Here is a 20,034-nt window from a genome sequence, read left to right as displayed (position 1 = left end):
GGATATGGTGACATATCACTTCTTGATGTAGAAACCCGGACTTCTGTGTCGGATTTTGGCCACTGCCACTTCTTGATGCAGAAACGCACAGAAAATTCTGCAGCGGATTCCGCCGTGTGAACAGACCCCTAAGCATACATTCACATTATAATGTCTCAGGAACATGTTGCAAACAGTATATACGTAAGTATAAGGGCTATATATGAAAACCTTTTTATGGGACCGGAGTCCTTCTTCGATGTACCACACCAGGTGACCACAGAACGCCACTTCCACACAACCAAGTATGTAATACAGATCACAGCATTATACGGAAGACTTACAAGATTCAATTTAGCTGCTTTGTTCAAAAAATTCCTACCATAACACAGCATACAACATTGGTTGGATTTGGGCCAAGATACATGAGCCCACTAATGCCTTGCATTTATTATCTATCATTCACATGCAGTGTGGCTTTAAGACTCCAGGGGAGCCCAGGGTGGCAGTACCAATGTGGTTCACTGATGGATATGCAGGGCAACCTGCCAAATTATCATGGTGTCATTAATAGGTTGCTGGTCTGCATGGTGAACTACATATATCAATGGTCTGGCACCTTGTATCCACTATGTGTGGGAGTATACGCCAAGCATCCACCCCCCTCATTATCAGGAGGCAGTGTGAGTGGCCGTCTCATCGGTGTCCTGCACAGGTGTTATTGGTTCCTCCATTTGGTAGTCAGCTACCTGCATGGTGAGAGGAGGATGCATCTATATGTACTCCTCAGTCAGTAAGTAACGGACATTTTCTGGGATTGTTTTTAATTCTCTATATTTCCCCTTCTGTGATGTAAGAAATTGATCAGCATCAAATTTCATCTAGAAATGAAATGTTGGAAAAACGGGACATTCACTCCAACCAGTCAGCAGTTGGGGCTAAACAGATGGGCGTAATTTTGTCCCGTTATGCGGAGATGATTTTCACATCCACATAACGGATAAAACACAACTACTGATTTCACTGGTTTTGTTTTCACTATCGGGACTCTCGGGCGTTAACCCTTTGCAATCCAATTTTGGATTCAGGGTTTCCTAGGGGGGTCTTTCTCTTTCTGCCATTATACAATGGCACCATCTGCTGGCTAGAGCCAGTACTGCGGTATTGGACATGCTGAGGAGGCCCCCGATGACAGAGTGGCCCGTAATCTACAGTAAGAATACCCTGCCGGATGTCTTCCGACATCGGAGCTGTACAGCCTTCAATGAAAATGTCTTTAGACGTCAGACAGTGGATTGGAAAGGGTTAATACTGTGCTTGATAAATAGGACTTGCCCTGTCTTTCTTGCGCGTAGTCAATACTAGTGCGAGAAAAACAGGGTAGGACTTATCTTCCTAATTTTTTTCAAATTAATGCGGAATGGCGCAGGGTTTAAAAGGTAAAAGAAAAAAGATTTTTACCTCGTTCATGTACAACTACGCTCCGTAGCGGCAAGCATAGCTACGCATACGCCCTTGCCCTATCTTTCCTGTAGGTAGTTAATACTATGTGTGTAGTGGCCTGGAGTTGGAGTGTTGTCAGGTTAGGTATATGTCTGTCTCGTGTGAACTGTTTTGTAGAAGTATGTCCTGTGAATGTACTAATAACCTGTCTTGTTGTCCCCCATCCTTAACCTGTGAGTTGTGGGTGGTCTTGCGAGAAAGGGGTAGGGAGAGGGCAGAGCTGGAAGGAGAGAGAGAGGGTCGTAGAGATGTAGTTGGTGGAGAAAGACATGTCAGCGTGAGGCTGAGGTGGACTCATGCTTCCGCCCCCGCAGAGCCGCGTGGACATCTCACATTCTATGAGACATACAAACAAGACTACAACAAGAGGCAATAGCTTAAAAGAGTGCCAGCAGAGATGTACAGCTGGACAACTGAAGGGCAAGAGACAGGAGTGGTGAGAGGAAAGTCGCGTCAGATGGGTTCCCCTTAGGGATTGTCACTTCAGATAATTGGGCTGAGGACACCTAATACGGGAAACAAAATGCCTCCTAAGTGAACGTGTGAGTGTATGTGCAACTGAAACAAGTCAGGAAGAAAGCCTGTAGGAAGTGTCGTGTCTAAGCCATCATCTTGCTGTATCTTTGGAAAATCAAGGTTGAATATCATGAGTAAAGGAAACCCGTGTACCTCCGGTTTTGAAAGTTAACTTCTGGAAAAGAGGTACTGGCGTCACGTGACAACACCGTGGAGATTTATTGTTTGTTTTATTTTTTGCACCTGCACGCAACTGAGCTAGACTCTTGCGCCATTGCCGGGGGAAGATCATAGAGCCACCCGTGACAACTATCTCAAGAACATCTCCGTGGTCTCCTTCAGATCGGATGCCACACATGTGGGAAGGATAGCACAGGACCTATCTTCCGGTTGTTTTATTCAAACTCACATGCTATAGCACGGAATTTGAATACTCCAAGAAAAAAAAAGTGTTCATGCGCAACTACGCTCCATTGCAGCGAGCTTAGTTGTGCATATGGCCATGTGAAGAAGCCCTTGAGGATTTTTTTTGCACATGAGAAAAAAAATGGATGACACACAGATCATACATGCACATGAAAAATGGACACACACAATGCATATGGATATCATACGGACATACACGCATTAAAATCAGTTTGTTTTCACCAAAATTGGATACGCTCATATAAATAACGCCTAAGGGCGAGCACCCACTGGCGTTTGCGTTTCCCGCGGGAAAAAAACGCAGCGTTTTCGCCGCGTGGCCCGCGTTTTTTCCGCACGGTTTCCGCGGCGTTTTCGCGGCGTTTTCGCGGCTTTGCCATTAATTTCCATGGAGAAAAATAAGGACACATATGCAACTGACAGTTCCTATGTTAAAAACGCAAACGCAACGCAAAAAAAACGCCAGTGGACAGGAACACATGTTATCTCTATGCCTGTGCAGGAAAAACGCAAAACGCAAAACGCAGGTAAAAAAACGCCAGTGGGTGCTCGCCCTAAGGCTGTGTTCATATCTGTGTTCGGACAGCTTCACTACAAAGCAACTGTCTGTGTATGGTTATTCTAGCTTTGGCTCACAATTCCCAGTCATTGTTTTAGGACTTGTTTCAAAAGTCTAATATTGACTTGCAGGAATGCTGCTTTCCACTAAGTGGTGTTACAGAAGTATTGTTCCATCTTTCGATTTACATATTTCCCAGAGGAGCATGCATGGCTTTATAAGTCTCCTCACACCTTCTAGGTGCTCTCCTTAAAAAGAAACGATACCCTTCCTGCACAGAAATAGCATATACCACAATTTGCAACTTTTTACACTAGAAAACTGCCTTGATAATTTTCCCTCATACTGTCCGTAGGCTCTATATGATGTTAAGCATAGGATTTGTACAATATCCTATCAATATAACTGGACACCTGAGCAAGAATGAAAAGTAGTATTTATTTACATATGTTAATACTTAGTGGACCCTAGTGACATTGGATACTCTCTGTGGTATACTTTCTACAAACATCTGATACACTTCAGTTGGTATTTCCCTCCATTCATCCTGCAAATGCCTTTAGAAATTCACTGGGGCAGAAGTCTAATTCTTGTAGTAAAGCCCTTCACAGTATAGACTGCCATAGCATTACATCATACTGTCCAGGACAGATAGTTCGTATCTTGTGAAGTTCGTAACTCGAATGTTCGCAAGTAGGGGGCTATCTGTACTCTGGAAATGGTCGGCCATACTTCCAACAAGTCAACGCACCTTGTCACAAATCCAGTGTGGTTTTCCATTGGTTTGAGGATATGGATATTCGACCTGAACCTTACTAAATGACTTTGGAACAAACTGGAACGTCGAGTCAGGAAATATGAGCAGCGTCCATCTTCTTTGAGAGAACCAGACCTTTGCAGGAAGAATGGAGGGAAATGCCAGCTGAAGTATATCAGATGTTATTAGGAAGTATGTCAAGGAAAGTATCCGATGTCATTAGGGCCAAAGGAGCCCCACTAAGTATTAACATATGGAAGTAAATACTGCTTTTGATTCTTGCTCAGGTGTCCAGTTACTTTTGGTAGAATAGTGTAGAACACATACTGTAGTAGAATTTTATTCAGGCGTATCAATAGTAGGTGTAGAAGATTCGGTCTCACATAGACCCTGGAGCCATAAGAGGCTGATAAAAGGAGACCAGTAGAGATGAGTGAGTATACTCGCTAAGGCACATTACTCGAGCGAGTAGTGCCATAGCCAAGTATCTCTCCGCTCGTCTCTAAAGATTCGGGGGCCGGCGCGGGTGACAGGTGAGTTGCGGCGGGGAGCGGGGGGACAGAGGGAGAGATAGATCTCCCCTCCGTTCCTCCCTGCTCTCCCCCGCCACTCCCCGCCCCCCGAATCTTTAGAGACGAGTGGGGAGATACTCGGCTAAGGCACTACTCGGTCAAGTAATGGGCCTTAGTGAGTATACTCGCTCATCTGTAGAGACCAGTACTATAAATGAAGCACTATAGCTGGGGGCCCTAGATTTGGCATTGGGGCCCGGCAGGTACAAGTTACGCTTCTGTCTTGGTTATTATTAATAGTAAGACGCACCCAGTGCATGTTGTTACATCATATTTCAGCAGCCGGCTGCTCCATCTAGTCTTCTCCCTACTACAACCATTGTCTGTGTATTGATTTGTAATACAATTGCCCAATTTTCTACATTGTATAGCAGATAGGAGCCCGGCGGCAATAAGTATTCCTATTGATGTAAATGACATGCAAAATGATAGAATAATTCCAACTTGCAGCTTCCAAGCCTCTCAGTCAGCGGAATAAGACAACACAATTCAAGCGAAGTTATTAATCCCATTTTAAGTGTTATCCTAAAGCCGTCTGATACAAATGGCATCTTTATTACTCAGTAATGACCACATGATGTCACTATTTCTCTTGTTATATCTCCTTTTATTACATCCAACACATCACATTGAGCCGGGGGAAGACTTTTATATTATGTTCATAGCCGGAAGAAATGAAGTGATGCTTTAAAAGTAAATGTATACTTACTGTATGAATAAGAAGTTCCACATTTCGGAAAGTTTTACGGCCTTATTGATAGACATTTATGGATAGTAAGATAGAAGCCTATAAAAAACTACTACAGCTTTAAAAACTGCTCACCATAGTGTCTAAAGTGTACAGTAAGTCATTACTTGAAGGCTGGTGGTGCCTACGAGTAATGGTGCCTACTTATGGAAACCTATTGCCTCGTAGAAGTGGGCAGTTATACCAGAAATGGGTTTGCTGTGTCTGCAGGATTGATATACGAGTCCTAAAAAATGTAATATACTGTATATATATATATATATATATATATATATATATATATATATGTATATAACTTTACGAGATGATCTGTTCGTTTGCAAATAAAGATATGTAATATGAAGTCATTATCTAGGCTTTTCTATAGATAGGATAGGCCATTAATATATGATCAGTGGGAGTCTGACCCCCTGAAAGCCTACAGAGAAGCACAATAAAGCATTCTTAGTGGCCTGTTCGCTACTTGTTCGAGATGTACCAGTTTATTGGCATCTAGTGGGTTGATCCCTGATCAATCATTTATTGATGATCTAGTCTATGGATAGACTTTCAGTTGATATGCCTGGATTACCCTCTAAGGCCTCATGCCCATACCAAAGACTTGTGCGCAGAGCTGGTATGGCGATACATAGTCATTATGCTTCCATATTAAAGGGGTTTTCCAAGTTGTAGGGAAATTGGGGTGAGGGCAGCAGATGGTTAAAAATTAGAGTTGAGCGAGCACCAAAATGCTCGGGTGCTCGTTACTCGGGACGAAATTTTCGCGATGCTCGAGGGTTCGTTTCGAGTAACGAACCCCATTGAAGTCAATGGGCGACTCGAGCATTTTTGTATTTCGCCGATGCTCGCTAAGGTTTTCATGTGTGAAAATCTGGGCAATTCAAGAAAGTGATGGGAACAACACAGAAACGGATAGGGCAGGCGAGGGGCTACATGTTGGGCTGCATCTCAAGTTCACAGGTCCCACTATTAAGCCACAATAGCGGCAAGAGTGGGCCCCCCCCCTCCCAACAACTTTTACTTCTGAAAAGCCCTCATTAGCATGGCATACCTTAGCTAAGCACCACACTAGCTACAACAAAGCACAATCACTGCCTGCATGACCCTCCGCTGCCACTTCTCCTGGGTTACATGCTGACCAACCACCCCCCCCCCACGACCCAGTGTCCACAGATGTGGAAACAGATGCATTTATAATTCTGTGTGGACCCACAGCAGGGGTGGGTGCCAGGAAGCCACCGGCGGTACATAAAAATATCCCATTGCATTGCCCAACACAGCGGATGTAACATCAGCTGTAATGCAGGTGGGCTAAAAATTCATTTGATTACACTGTAGGCGAGGGCCCACAAAAATTGCTGTATCAACAGTACTAATGTACATCCAAAAAATTGGCCATGCCCAACCAAGATGGCAGGTGAAACCTATTAATCGCTTTGGTTAATGTGGCTTAAGTGGTAACTAGGTCTGGAGGCAGCCCAGTTTAACGAAAAATTGGTTCAAGTTAACGTTCCAACGCTTTTAAGAGCATTGAAACGTATAAAAATTGTTTAGAAAAATTATATGAGTGAGCCTTGTGGCCCTAAGAAAAATTGCCCGTTCGGCGTGATTACGTGAGGTTTCAGGAGGAGGAGCAGGAGCAGGAGGAGGAGGAATATTATACACAGATTGATGAAGCAGAAATGTCCCCGTTTTGGATGGTGAGAGAGAACGATGCTTCCATCCGCGGGTGCAGCCTACGTATTGCTTAGGTATCGCTGCTGTCCGCTGGTGGAGAAGAGAAGTCTGGGTTCATCTTCATGAGTGTAAGCCTGTCGGCACTGTCGGTTGACAGGTGGGTACGCTTATCTGTGATGATTCCCCCAGCCACACTAAACACACTCTCTGACAAGACGCTAGCCGCAGGACAAGCAAGCACCTCCAGGGCATACAGCGCAAGTTCAGGCCACGTGTCCAGCTTCGACACCCAGTAGTTGTAGGTGGCAGAGGCGTCACGGAGGACGGTCGTGCGATCGGCTACGTACTCCCTCACCATCCTTTTACAGTGCTCCCGCCGACTCAGCCTTGACTGGGGAGCGGTGACACAGTCTTGCTGGGGAGCCATAAAGCTGGCAAAGGCCTTGGAGAATGTTCCCCTGCCTGCGCTGTACATGCTGCCTGATCTCTGCGCCTCCCCTGCTACCTGGCCCTCGGCACTGCGCCTTCTGCCACTAGCGCTGTCGGATGGGAAGTTTACCATCAGTTTGTCCACCAGCGCCCTGTGGTATAGCATCATTCTCGAACCCCTTTCCTATTCGGGAATGAGAGTGCAAAGGCTCTCCTTATACCGTGGATCGAGCAGTGTGTACACCCAGTAATCCGTAGTGGCCAGAATGCGTGTAACACGAGGGTCACGAGAAAGGCATCCTAACATGAAGTCAGCCATGTGTGCCAGGGTACCTGTACGCAACACATGGCTGTCTTCACTAGGAAGATCACTTTCAGGATTCTCCTCCTCCTCTTCCTCCTCCTCAGGCCATACACGCTGAAAGGATGACAGGCAAGCAGCATGGGTACCGTCAGCAGTGGGCCAAGCTGTCTCTTCCCCCTCCTCCTCCTCCTCCTCCTCCTGAACGCGCTGAGATATAGACAGGAGGGTGCTCTGACTATCCAGCGACATACTGTCTTCCCCCGGCTCTGTTTCCGAGCACAAAGCGTCTGCCTTTATGCTTTGCAGGGAACTTCTCAAGATGCATAGCAGAGGAATGGTGACGCTAATGATTGCAGCATCGCCGCTCACCACCTGGGTAGACTCCTCAAATTTTCCAAGGACCTGGCAGATGGCTGCCAATCAGGCCCACTCTTCTGTAAATAATTGAGGAGGCTGACTCCCACTGCGCCGCCCATGTTGCAGTTGGTATTCCACTATAGCTCTACGCTGCTCATAGAGTCTGGCCAACATGTGGAGCGTAGAGTTCCACTGTGTGGGCACGTCGCACAGCAGTCGGTGCACTGGCAGATTAAACCGATGTTGCAGGGTGCGCAGGGTGGCAGCGTGCGTGTGTGATTTGCGGAAATGTGCGCAGATCCGGCGCACCTTTCCGAGCAGGTATGACAAGTGGGGGTAGCTTTTCAGAAAGCGCTGAACCACCAAATTAAACACATGGGCCAGGCATGGCACGTGCGTGAGGCTGCCGAGCTGCAGAGCCGCCACCAGGTTACGGCCGTTGTCACACACGACCATGCCCGGTTGGAGGCTCAGCGGCGCAAGCCAGCGGTCGGTCTGCTCTGTCAGACCCTGCAGCAGTTCGTGGGCTGTGTGCCTCTTCTCTCCTAAGCTGAGTAGTTTCAGCACGGCCTGCTGACGCTTGCCCACCGCTGTGCTGCCATGCCGCGTGACACCGACTGCTGGCGACGTGCTGCTGCTGACACATCTTGATTGCGAGACAGAGGTTGCGTAGGAGGAGGAGGAGGGTGGTTTAGTGGAGGAAGCATGCACCCCCGCAGATACCACCACCGAGCTGGGGCACGCAATTCTGGGGGTGGGTAGGACGTGAGCGGTCCCAGGCTCTGACTCTGTCCCAGCCTCCACTAAATTCACCCAATGTGCCGTCAGGGAGATATAGTGGCCCTGCCCGCCTGTGCTTGTCCACGTGTCTGTTGTTAAGTGGACCTTGGCAGTAACCGCGTTGGTGAGGGCGCGTACAATGTTGCGGGAGACGTGGTCGTGCAGGCCTGGGACGGCACATCGGGAAAAGTAGTGGCGACTGGGAACCGAGTAGCGCGGGGCAGCCGCCGCCATCATGCTTTTGAAAGCCTCCATTTCCACAACCCTATACGGCAGCATCTCTAGGCTGATCAATTTTGCAATGTGCACGTTTAACGCTTGAGCGTGCGGGTGCGTGGCGTCGTACTTGCGCTTGCGCTCAAACTGTGGCGCTAGCGATGTCTGGACGCTACGCTGAGAGACATTGGTGGATGGGGCCGAGGACAGCGGAGGTGAGGGTGTGGGTGCAGGCCATGAGGCGGTAGTGCCTGTGTCCTCAGAGGGGGGTTGGATCTCAGTGGCAGGTTGGGGCACAGGGGGAGAGGCAGTGGTGCAAACCGGAGGCGGTGAACGGGCATCGTCCCACCTTGTGGGGTGCTTGGCCATCATATGCCTGCGCATGCTGTTGGTGGTGCCTCCCCAGCTGATCTTGGCGCGACAAAGGTTGCACACCACTGTTCGTCGGTTGTCAGACGTCTCTGTGAAAAACTGCCACACCGTAGAGCACCTTGACCTGTGCAGGGTGGCATGGCGCGAGGGGGCGCTTTGGGAAACAGTTGGTGGATTATTCGGTCTGGCCCTGCCGCTACCCCTGGCCACCGCACTGGCTCGGCCTGTGCCCACACCCTGACTAGGGCCTCCGCGTCCTCGCCCGCGTCCACGTCCTATAGACCTACCCCTACTCCTCAGCATGGTGTATTAGCAGTGATTTGATTTCCCATGCAGGAAATAAATTGGCGCAAGCCTGCTGTTAAACGTAGCTGGCTGCGTATGATTTGTTTACTATCTCCACCCACCACACACGTACACAGAACGCTGAGGACTGACAGAGGCAGGGCACATAGAATGTTTCCCTTTTTTTTAAAAGAAAAGGCCCACTGACTATATTCAATCAGATAAGATATGTGTTGCACAGAAATGCAGTTATATGAAGTGCAGCATAGCGGTTACTTTTCCAGGCAGCAAATAAATTGGCGCAAGCCTGCAGGACAAATAGAATGTTTCCCTTTTTGGGAAACGGAGGGCCCACTGACTATATTCAATCAGATAAGATATGTGTTGCACAGAAATGCAGTTATATTAAGTGCAGCACAGCGGTTACTTTTCCCAGGCAGGAAATAAATTGGCGCAAGACTGCAGGACAAATACAATTTTTCCCTTTTTTGGAAACGGAGGGCCCACTGACTATATTCAATCCATAATATATGTCTTCTGGCCCTGCCTACACAATTCTCTCCCTGTAGTATTACTGCAAGGCGCAATGCTCTGCAGACTGCCGATTTTGAAAAAAAAAAAATTTGTGCAACACTGCTAACAGCACCCTCCACAGTACTGCACACGGAGAGATGTGGCCCTGAGAAGGACCGTTGGAGTTCTTGAAGCCTACACTAACTCCTAACACTCTCCCTATAGCAGCTCCGGCACCAACAGCACTTTCCCTCAGCTAACTCACAAGACATCTGAGGCGAGCCGCGGGAGGGGCCGACTTTTATACTCGGGTGACATCTGATCGCCCCAGCCACTCACAGCAGGGGGGTGGTATAGGGCTTGAACGTCACAGGGGGAAGTTGTAATGCCTTCCCTGTCTTTCAATTGGCCAGAAAAGCGCGCTAACGTCTCAGAGAGGAAACTGAAAGTAACCGGAACACCGCGTGGTGCTCGTTAAGAGTAACGAGCATCCCGAACACCCTAATATTCGCACGAATATCAAGCTCGGACGAGTACGTTCGCTCATCTCTATTAAAAATATAAAAACAAAGCCCTAATCATTGTGATGGTCTCCCACCGGTGCTGCCATCATCACCGCCAATCTTTGCCTACTTGACTACACACTTGACCTCTGCAGTGAATTATTGACTTCAGCAGTATATGGCTCAAGCCCATTGAGGTTAGTGAGTCGCTGCATTGGTTATATTATGTCACTACTGCAGTTTGTCAAAAAGACCAGTAGTGAGGATGGGAGCGGTGGAAGTGGATCGGCAGGGAACAGATCGGTGAGTAGGACATGGTTTTTAATTCTGATGCCTAATTTTACTCTAACTTGAGAAATCCTTTTAAATGAGTTTTACCAAGATTGAAGCGGTGTTGGATGGTGGGGTGGATAAAGGCTGAACTAGATGGACATTGCCTCCCTTCAGCCTAACATACTATGTTACTATGTATGTATGCATGACTTTTATCACTTATCCAAAGGATAGGTGATAAAAGTCTGGCCAGTGGGGGTCTCACTGATTCTGAGAATGGGGTCCTGTGTCTCCCCTCTTCTCCTCATTGTGGGCTTACTGAAATCCCTCCATACAGTGAGGAGGAGATTGAATTCAGTGGTGGTCACACACACGAGGTGCCACACCATTTATACTCAATGGGACTGTTGGAGATAGTCAACTGCTTGTAGTTGGCTATTCCCTTCAGCCCCGTTGAAATGAATGAAGCGTCTCCACTCTGTTCAATCTCCATGTCACTGTGGTTCAGTGCAACAAGGGGGAAAACGGGATCCTTGCTTTTGTGATCAGTGGGGATCTCAGCGGTGGGACCCCACTGATCAGACTTTCATTACCTACCCAATGGATGAGTGATAAAAATCAATCTTAGTACAACCCTTTTAAAACCCTGTAGGTACTCTGTTGGCTGTTGAATGGTGCCTCCATAATTGGCATGGGATGGAATGTGCCCCAATCTTCTTTCATATGGAATCCATAAGGAGAGAACGCTCTATGGATTCATATAATATCAGAGGCACACGGAGGGTCATACAGGTCAATACCAGGCTCTGGACTCTGTATTACGGACTTGTACAACATGGATCTGTAAAATGACAGTATACGTGAATCCTACCGCTCCTACAGTTGGCAATGCTCTAAAACTTAACATTGACTGCAGAGTGCATTATGGGAAATTTACTCTGAACGAAGAGAAATGTTAGATCTTGGTGGCTGAGTTATGCTTCCAGAGAACAATGCCCTTTGTGACCCACCCTGAATGGCGCTCGTCTTCACCTGCGATCCAAGAGCGCAGCATTGTACATTGCGTTCTGGAATCTTAATGGAGTTTAGTGACATTCAGTTTTCTGTAGGCTGCATTGCAATGGCACTTGCTGATGAATAGCAGTGATCATGCCAAATGTTGCATATTCATAAGGCCATCAGTATCATTGCTAATTATTGGGTTGAATCAGGAATGGCACTAAAAATAAATTCAGTTTTTGGAAGTTAGGCACAAATCCAGTTTATGTGTGAATAACACTGTAGAGGCATCCATCTTTCTGCTCAGCATATGCTAAAAACACCTGTGCACCACAATGCCTGGTTTATTAATTACTAATTAAACGCCATTACAAAATAATGATTATTTACAGCATTTTAAATTGCGGTGGAAAAAGAAAAACTGCGACATAAATGTATTTTTTTTTTCACAAGGAGGAATTAAAAGTCATTAGGGCTGTTATCAGCAGTTGGACACAATAGGTATCTGCCATATGCTTAAAAGGGGGTTTCCAGGCAAAAACTATTGCTGACCAATCCTCAGGCATCCCCGGCGATCAGCTGTCAGTGCTGCAGGCTGGACGTCGTCATCGGGGTCGGGAGAGGAAGAGCCATAGTTGGCTTCACTTCCATTGAAATCAGCTTCTGGCTATTACAGTTACGCCTCCGACACCAGGGTCAGACAAGCATGTGTAACAGGAGGTGTAGTGGCCCAAAACACCTATTTCTAGCCCCTCCATAATTGTCATACATGTCTTGTCTTCCATATGGATGCACTGTGCAAAGTGTCTTGTCTGCTGTTATGTGTATTGCACAGCTGCAGCATGCAAGAGGTTAATGTCTGAAAGTGGCTGGGATATGTCTGGGAAAGTAACAATTCTGTCTAGTCATGTGATGTCTCCCCTGTATAAGTAAGTGATTGAGAGCAAGGTGGGGTCTTTCATCATCTTCAACGGTTGAGAGTGGAGTAGGAGTGCCGGCCACATGGGGGTACCTTCAACCCTCATATGGTGAAGTGATGGAAGCGGAGGAAAGATATCCTGAGGCCTTCCATGCTAGAAACCACCTCTGAGGAGTGCAAGGAGTGAGGAAGTCCAGTGTAGAGTTCTACAAAGCAAGTTCTAAGTGAGTGTCAGCGGAGTGTTGTGTCCCCCTCTGGAGTTATTCAGAGTCCCGGAGTGTGTGCGTCCAGGAGCAGAGTACCACAGATAACTTAGCCTGTGGGCCTGGTTTCATCCTGTGTTCTCCTCCCTGACCATGTACTGAAACACTGTCCTTCCTGCACGTGCGAGTAAACTGTATTTCTGCAAGAAGTAAAGTTCCAGTAACTGCCCGCTCCCAGTGATTGAGGTATTCATTGTTAACTGTGTGTGGACTCTCTTATTTAACTGCTGAGGATTTGCCGGTGTGAAGGAATGGTGGCGTCACGTGTGACAACTTCAAGTCCACTACACTTATATAGGTAACCGCTGTCCTAGCGTTGCCTGAAAGAGGCCTATCGGTGTCTTGGCCGAGATTCCGTGTGTCCCTCTGGGGAAGAGTCTGGTAGACCCAGCGTGACAAGTGACACCACTACCCTGCCAGCTCCTCAGTATGGGCCTCGTGTCTTGGTCACCGTGGGGCACTACACAGGCTTCAGCTCCCACTAAAGCTTCCTATTGATAACATTTTATCAAAAGTTTTTTTTTGCCCAGCAAACTCCTTTACGGGAAATGAATATGTTTATTAGCTACTTGTACTGATATATAAAAGCACACTTATTAAAGGGGTTGTCTCACGAAAGCAAGTGGGGTTATACACTTCTGTATGGCCATATTAATGCACTTTGTAATATACATCGTGCATTAAATATGAGCCATACAGAAGTTATTTACTTACCTTCCCTGCGCTGGCGTCCCTGTCTCCATGGCTCCGTCTAACTTCAGCATCTAATCGCCCGATTAGACGTGCTTGCGCAGAAGGGTCTTCTGCCTTCGGCTCAGTCTGGCACAAGCGGCGTTCTGGCCCCGCCCCCTTCTATGCATCATTGCGTAGCTCCGCCCCGTCACGTGTGCCGATTCCAGCCAATCAGGAGGCTGGAATCGGCACACGTGACGGGGCGGAGCTACGCGATGCCGCGTAGAAGGGGGCGGAGCCAGAACGCCGCTCGTGCCAGACCGAGCCGAAGGCAGAAGACCCTTCTGCGCAAGCGCGTCTAATCGGGTGATTAGACGCTGAAGTTAGACGGAGCCATGGAGACAGGGACGCCAGCGCAGGGAAGGTAAGTGAATAACTTCTGTATGGCTCATATTTAATGCACGATGTATATTACAAAGTGCATTAATATGGCCATACAGAAGTGCTGAACCCCACTTGCTTTCGCGAGACAACCCCTTTAATATATGTGCTAACAATAATCTAAATGGGGTGTCTAGTTGTAAACTATTGATTGTTTATCCTTAGGCTTGGACATCAATAATAGATTGGCACTGGTCAGCTGTTCAGTGGGTCAGTGCACATGTACACTGAGCTGATTTCTGCAGGAAGCAAACAGCTCCATTCTCACTACAGTGACCCAGTTTGGTATTGCAGGCCGAGTTCTCATTCACTTTAATGGGAATTTTGCCAGTAATACCAAGCCTGGCCACTGCAGTTCGAACGGAGTTGTCTGCTTCCTGCAGAACTTTGTTTAGTGCAGGAGCTCACTTGCCTGGTAAACAGTTCATCAGCAGGGATCCTGGGTGGTAGACCCCCACTGATCTACTATTGGTGGCCTATCCTAAGGATAGGCCATCAATCACTTACAACTGGACTTCCCCTTTAATGTGGATACCTGCTTATAAGGAATCTACACTTGGATCCTCCTTTTGTTCCTCTTTGTCGAATTATCTTCCATTAACCCCTTGAGTGGCGGGTTTCCTACCACCCTGTCGTGCCCACCAGGGCAGGTTTTTTAAAATGGTCTAATCATTGAATTTCAACTAATTTTGCAGTTGCGTCTCAAGAGCCATAACTTTTTCATTTTTCCATTGACATGGCCATATAAGGGCTTGTTTTTTGCGGGACAAGTTGTGATTTTTTAAACAGGGGGGAGGAAAAAAAGAAATAGGGAAAAAAGAAAAAAGGGGCCATGTCATTAAGGGGTTAAATAATGTATTAACTTCCTTCTCTGGGTCATTACGACGCACAAGGATACCACATGTGTGATTGTATTTTTGATTTTTTTACAAAGTAAAAGGAGACAAGTGTTTTTATAATTTTTTTAATAATTTTTTTAATTTTTTTTTTTGTCCCTTTAGGGGACTTCCACAGGGACCCATCAGGACCCCTGATCACATTCCGGGGGTCCAATGGTGACAGCCCTTTACATGCTGCAGTGACAGCCCTTTGCATGCTGCAGTCACATAGACTGCAGCATGTAAAGGGTTAACACAGCAGAGATCGGAGGTTTTCTCTGATCTCTGCTGTAAGAGCTGGTACCTAGCTGTCCTCTGACAGCTAACAACCAGCTCTCCCTGCACAGAGACCATCGGCTTGCTTCTGACAAGCCGATGGTCTCTATGGCAACCTGTAAGCAAACCAGTCCAGGAGATTGCCGACATATCTGCAATATCTTCTGCTGGTTTTTCAAAGCCCTTGCTTTGTTCTCTGTGGGACTGTGCAGGCAGAGCACACTGTCACAGCTTGTGGCATTGTGCTCTGCAGCTCCCATAGTGATACATAGCCCGGAAATCTTCCGGGCTATGTTGCTATGAGCAGTGGAGATCGTCCCGGAAAATTTCCGGGCGTGCCACTCAAGGGGTTAAGAGTCCAATGTAATTTGCTATCATCTGCACAATGTCCTTATATCCTCAGCTAATAGCAGCACACCACTGTTGTAAACACATCTAGCTCTCTCTAAGGACTACCTTAGAGGGAGTTAACTACTATCCTCATAAACCTTATGAAAACTATGCAAAGTACACTCAGACTGAACAGTCCTCAGAAAAATATGTGCACCCCTGCATCATTGGTCCACCTTATTGAGCTGCTTACGGTATGACTAGTTATGCAATGTATATAATCTCGGGGTGACAGTTATATGTATGTACTAAATAAGTCTGCAAGATATAGTCAGCAAAATGTTTCTATTCTGAATATTTGTAACATGTAGGTGGATGGTGACAATCACACTGATGCAGGGGTTATAGTGAATGGTTTCTTTATAAAGACATATGCAGCAGTCAGAGTGCAACAGGCACAGAATATTGACATATAACCCAGCAGAATTCAATAGACTCTTAGTAGTCTGTATACCTCTTTGTACCACTGGTAGCATACACCAGGTGCCCTTACTCTTTTCCCAGGTGGTTTTGGGAACACTTAGTGTCTGCTCTGGTACTGTACTCACACTGGTCCTGGTTCCTGTTGAGGTGTCTGCTATCAGGCCAGCTCACTGCCGCACTGTTATGCACTGTGACTTCCTCCTTCTGCGCCACATTACTCTGGGCACTGGCGTCCCCTTTGCTGGTGATAGCTCTGCTACATCTGTTGGGATACAGCAGGGAATACATGGTGGCCAGATCACACCACGCACTCTGCAGACCTTGAATCTCATTATAGCTACATATACCTTTACCCCCTATATCCAATCTCTTTCCCGAACATGTCAGCTGCACCTCAAGAACATCGCAAGAATCCGCTCTTTTCTCACCATAGACACGCTAAAAACGCTTACTTTTGCCCTCATCCACTTTCGGCTCAATTATTGCAACTCGTTGCTGATCGGCCTCCCCCGCACCAGACTCTACCCTCTCCAATCCATCCTGAATGCGATAGCCAGGCTCATCTTCCTGTCCAGCCGCTACTCAGATGCCTCTGCCCTGTGCCAGTCACTGCACTGGCTGCCCGTTAAATACAGAATTCAATATAAACTCACTACCTTCATCCACAAAGCCCTCCACAGCGCAGCGCCCCCCTATATCGCCTCCCTCATCTCAATCCATCACCCAGCCCGGGCTCTCCGCTCTGCTAACAAAACCAGACTGAGCGCCCATTTAATTCGAACTTCTCATTCCTGCCTCCAAGACTTCTCCAGAGCAGCACCGGTCCTCTGGAACGCGCTACCAAAGGCTACCCAGGCAATCCAGGACTCGCAGAACGTCAGGCGTGCTCTAAAAACGCACCTCTTCAGTGAGGCATACTGCATACCCTAAACCAAACCCCTCTGTACGTCGCCTGATAACATGCTCCCTGACCTACTGACTGCAATCCCTGCTAGCCATCATAAACTGCCCCTGCAGTCACACCGTTTCTGCCGTCACACGGCTAAATGTCTGACCATTGTTTATGTGTATATCACCCCTCACTCTCCACCCCCCCATACCTGCACATCTCCAGCCCTTTACCTTCTGTATCACCCCATTACTTGTAGTATGTATACTCTGTGGAGCAGGACCCGCACCCCTATTGTTTCCATCAACTGATCACTGGTTCTGTGATGTTTGTATTGTCTTTCTGTATTCCCCCTGTCTATGTAAGCGCTGCGGAATATGTTGGCGCTATACAAATACAGATTATTATATACTTTTACAGCAGCTGCACTCACACACCAACACTTCTTCTTATCCCGGAGCTGGCAGCCGTACTGAAAGAGACTCCTGCACCTTCTGCTGTATGAAATAAGTATGCCCAATCTTGATGCTGCAGCAGCACTTCTCTGTATTACAGGCTTTTGACGACTTATTCGTAATTTCTGACCTATTTTTAAAAGTTTATCAGGAAACTATACTGACTTTGATAAATTTAATGAATGACGTTATCATAACACTAGAGATGAGCGAACGTACTCGGTAAGGCCGATTTCGCAGTCGAGCACCGCGATTTTCGAGTACTTCACTACTCGGGTGAAAAGATTCGGGGGTCGCCGGGGGGCGGGGCGTGGCGTGGTGGAGCAGGGGTAGCAGCGCGTAACAGGTGGGAGCTCTCTCTCTCTCCCTCTCCCCCCCCCCCACTCCCCTCTGCAACTCCCCGCTCACCCACGGCGCCCCCATAATCTTTTCACCCGAGTAGTGAAGTACTCGAAAATCGCGGTGCTCGATTGCGAAATCGGCCTTACCGAGTACGTTCGCTCATCTCTACATAACACATTTATTCATCATTCGAGTTAGATATAGAGTATGAAATTTGGGATTGGTATTGATGTTATCAATTTCACTCATTTTTGCAACATAGTAGCAACAATCAGGAAGTAGACTCGAGATTGTGTCTCTACTTCAGCCTGGTCCATGTGGCTACATCTTTGATGCTGTCGAATGCCTCTTTACTGTCCCTGCAGCAGCTCCCTTGGGTGCCGTCTGTCAGAAATCCCTCAGTGTTTTTCTTTTTGCTTTTCTCTATTTTAATATCTCCTGCAGTGTGTGGGCTGATTGGTTGACAGGGAGGTGTTTCCCTAGCCTTCTAGTCAATGATAATGGATGTATATTTATTTCAGTCCCACCCTCATATGGGTGCTGGTTATTCTGCTGTATGCACAGATGCTGTATGGTCCTTTATATGGTGTTATCTATGTTTGGTCTAAGTCCTGTCCTGCTTGAGCCATCCATCTGATGGTGGTTGGATGCCTGCGTCTAGTTGTCTTTGTTTCCTCCATCTGAAGATGATCAGATGTCTGACGTATATGTCCTGCCTGAATCCCCCCCCCCCCCCCCAACTGGTGTTAACGCCTGAATCCCCTTTGTCTAATTGGTAGTCAGACATCTGTACCCTGTCCTGTCTGTGGTGTTTGATGTGTCTGCGGTCTCCTATCTAGCTCTGTGTTGCACTTTCATCTGCTTTATATCTTTCCCTATCTTCCATCTAGGGACAGGCTAGGTCCCGTAGGTACGAGTTTTGGGGCTGTCCCTACCAGGATAATCACCCTTCTTTTAGACAGGGCCAGCCAAGCCAAAGTTGGTTAGGGACAGCATCCCTATTCCTGTATTTCGGTGTATCCCTTATTTTGTTGATGTTATATGTGTATATATTGGTCTATTGCGGAAATTATTATGTTTTAGTTGATATTTTGGTGATGTTTGTGGGGGGGGGGGGGGCATCAGAGTTACAAACCTAAAACACTCATCAAGAGCAAAAAAAATATTAAAAAAATATCAAATACCGAGGAGTCACAGAAGATTCCCAGAAGGTCTTTATTCATCTACAAAGTCATATTTTTATGGCCTGATAAAAGTGAAATGTCTGCAAATTTCTTCTTAGTTTTTACATTTTAAGTCTGAGAGATGTTCCTCACAAATCATCAACTTATTTGCTGGCAGGGACTCCAGTAGAGGAGGCAGCAGAATATCCTTCTAGTTGTCCTCTTCTTGCAGTGATGTTAGGCAGCCATATGATTCGACGTGTATAATATAGCAGTCACTGCGGTTTATGAGGTCCCACTGAACTGTTTGCCTTCGATTTCATATGGAGGTTTACAGAATTCATTAGGAATCCAACAGAATAAACATGGCATCCTCCATCATACAACATGCCATGGCTGTAGGGGCGTAACTAAAGGCTCAGGGACCCTGATGCAAAACGTGAGCTGGGCCCCCCCTCTATCTGTACCTGTACCCATACCAATACCTAAACCATGCTGCACAGAGCCATAACTTGAAGCTTCTGGGCCCCAATGCAAAACCTGTAACAGGGCCCCCAACTATAATGCTTTATTCAGAGTACTGGGCTCCCAATATGGAGAAGAGAGGCCTTATGGGCCCCCTAAGGCTCCAGGGCCCGGGTGCAACCACATCCCCTGCACCCTCTATAGTTACGCCCCTGCATGGCTGTTATGGGCAGCTTGGGGCCACAATGGTTAGCACTGTTAACTTACATCATCGGGATCCCAGGTTTGAATTTGACCAAGGGCAACATCTGCATGGAGTTTGTCTGGATTTCTCCTGGCACTTCAGTTTCTTTCCACACTCTAAAAGCATACGAATATATGAATATAGATTATGTGCCCCAATAGGGACAAATGTCCAATCCAAGGGATCACAATCTCTGTCCAGCGTTGCTCAATATAAGTGAGTATTATCTTCTAGAAGCATTATGCTATGGCGCGATCCTGCCACGACTCACCCGGCATTGGCCTTCCTCTAACCGTACGCTGGGCTCTGTCTACACCACTTTCACTGCTCTCTCCCTTGTACAGCCCAAAGGGCTCACGTACACCCCCATCCACTTGGTAAAGGATCAGTGAACGCCCAAAGCCAAACCAGTGTGTAACAAGACGGGTTTACAAGCACCTTCCTGG

This window comes from Eleutherodactylus coqui, chromosome 10 (assembly GCF_035609145.1).
Source record: "Eleutherodactylus coqui strain aEleCoq1 chromosome 10, aEleCoq1.hap1, whole genome shotgun sequence".
NCBI classification, from domain to species: domain Eukaryota; kingdom Metazoa; phylum Chordata; class Amphibia; order Anura; family Eleutherodactylidae; genus Eleutherodactylus; species Eleutherodactylus coqui.
The sequence above is the reverse complement of the archived record's forward strand: the minus strand, read 5'-3'. Positions refer to the sequence as shown.